Genomic DNA, 2828 nt, shown 5'->3' on the forward strand with positions numbered 1-2828 from the left:
AACCAGATGTGCCAAATGAACTAGCAACTTCATGTTTATTTACTGTACTTTTTTTTTTAGGAAAAAGTGGGAAAAGTGAGTAGAGTGATGAGAGAAACAAATTTAGTCTACAGGGTCGAGCAAAACAAAAAGAAAAAGTTAGAGAATGCATGCTTAGAAAAAGTAATGAATTCGATGAGATATGTTATTCTACTGTATGCTGTAGGTGATGAGTGGAGCGGTGTGTGTGCCAGATTCTCTTATTAGAGTGGCAGCAAGGGTAGGTATTAGTACTCCACTTGGACCTCATCCAGCCATACACACATCTCACACACACATACAAACACACACACACCAACAGAGCGTCTGCCCTTGCAGGTGTTTGGCTTGCTAACAAGCGTCCTCTCATTATTCTTTCAGAGAGCAGATTAACTACTGAGATCGCAACAATCATGATCGCTAATCAGCTGATGAATACCACAACATCATAATTCAGGAACGCGTAAGCCTTATTTGTCTTGATGACATTTTAATAGTAAACCTTTAATTGTTCATGTTTTACCTGCTGTGGGCCATAAAGCTTGTTTATGTCTCTGGCTCATGTTTGTTCATTCTGGAGAGAAAAAAAAAATCATACATGTTGTTTTCTAACTTAGTTTTGTCCTGATAACTTCCTAAGGCTGAATGATACTGTCATGAGAGTTATGAGTGCTGGGGCAATGTTTCAAAGTTACTTAGTGTAACATGGATTTTACATCACAGGATAAAAATAAGACCGAAACACTGCATTAGTGAATTGCAGGCTCCTGTCCGTGTAGCAACTGTTTGGTACCCTGGGATTTACCCCTGGCTTATTGCTGTGAACTAAGTAGGCGAGAGGAAATCAATATCTGGTGACAGCTAGTCAATCTTAGACTCAATGCTGAAACTCCAGTCTGCTTAAAAGGACGGATCTTCCCCACACACATTCAATCTCAACAACAGCTCAAGACGGAGAAAGCGCCATGTAAATTGGACCAAGTAGGAATAAATCGGCTGACAGCATCACTAAATAACTTTAAGTCCAGCTGTCCCTTACTGGAAATGGGTTTACGTTGACTTGTACTGAGAGCATTTACATGTGGGTGAGCTTGTGGTAGTTTTACATGCCTGGACTCCAAATGAATAGAAATCCTGACACATCGAAAAACTGGCTGAAGCTCCTAGGTCTTAAAAGAAGCCCTTCAGCATGGAGCAGTGTTGTCACACAGGAAAAAAGCAATTTCAGTCTTTCACGGTGGTTGGATAAATCAGATGATGCATTTCTGTGTGCATGCAGGAGTTGATTTATCAGGCAATATCAGTGCTGTTGCAAAAAATCCTCTATTAAGCCTGTAGGTGTTTGTTAGCCTTTGGTCTACTGCCTAGAAAAAGTATAGTTCTCTTCTTTTTAGTCTGTTTCACATAACAAGTTTCATATGTTGCAAGTTTTTAGCAGGCTTTTTTGAAGTTAAAAAAAGAGTTTAATACAAAAATGAATTGCAAATACCATATTACGCACTTTCCAGTAGACTAAATACAGTTTGTTTCTCTGACTTCTGACTGTGTTGATACTAACTTTGATGCATACATTTTGCATATGGTTAAAACTGTTCTTATGTTGCAGTGGCTCCAGCTCCACTATATTCCAACATGACTGGGGTGGACTGGGATTGGGGCATGGTACATGTGGGGTGCACCCTGGACAGGTTGTAACACTTAAAGACAAATACTTTCAAAGAAACCGATAATAGGATGATATGACTCCACAGAAAGGCTGCAACTGTCCTGTGAGTTTAAAATCAGGGCCTTCCTGTTGTATTGTGCTTATATCAGTCTTGTTACTTTACATGCAGTGTTTAATCTAAGTGTAAACAAAAATAGATTTCAACTTTTTACACGCCATAATTTAAATGTACTTTCTGTATGGAACTAACTTACCATATAATGATATATACCGCTTTCAAGGAACTAAAAGATTCCTTCAGCTCATTCTTGTCCCACATGGTCTAAAAGACCCACGAAGATTAGGCAAATTACTCCACAGACGTTTGAAGAGGGGAGCGATGGTCAGGCAAGCTAGAGAGTGAACGAGTGAGGGAGCAGTATTAAAAAGAACAAAGCAGTGAATTCGAGAAATAAAACTTAATTTCTGGATTGTTTCATGGCAGTTACGTTCTAAAGTAAAATAAACATCCATGCCTCCTCATAACCATGCAGGAAAGTATTGAATTGCCGAATTTTGTGTGAATGTAGCTGAGGTGAACCCTCATCCTGTCCACTTTTGGGTCTCTACTCAGTGTACGTGTGTGTGTGTGTGTGTGTGTGTGTGTATACCTCAGACTAGCAGCTCTTCATAGACAAGTTCAGAGGAGAGAGACAGCCATGCAACATGGTTGCAATATCTTTATCCTGATCTCACAGAAGTTACCCAGAGAAACAAAACTGAAACTGAGATGCCCAGAAATGTCCCAAGCACAGCAAAGGGATAAGAAAAGAAACAGGGCTTATTTTTTATGAGTTTATCCATTGTTTTTTTAGGAAAATCCTACTCGTTCTCCCTTTGTGCAAGTGCAAGTCCTCAATTTATCATAAATATTCAGCCCTACAAGCTCCACCTTAAAAGTTCCTGTACTTTCAAAGATATGGTAGTACCCTCCGACCTGGGACTTTTGGGGGATAAAATATTGTCCGTGCAACTTAATTTAGACCCTGGTCTCTGCGGTGGAGTTCCTCCAAAGGTTCTGATTCCCAGGGGAATCCTGTGGTGGAAATGCAGCTTTAGACCACCGGATGGTGAACAAACAAGTACTGGCAAAAGTGGCAGTATG

This window comes from Pempheris klunzingeri, chromosome 8 (genome assembly GCF_042242105.1).
Source record: "Pempheris klunzingeri isolate RE-2024b chromosome 8, fPemKlu1.hap1, whole genome shotgun sequence".
In the NCBI taxonomy this organism is placed as follows: Eukaryota; Metazoa; Chordata; class Actinopteri; order Acropomatiformes; family Pempheridae; genus Pempheris; species Pempheris klunzingeri.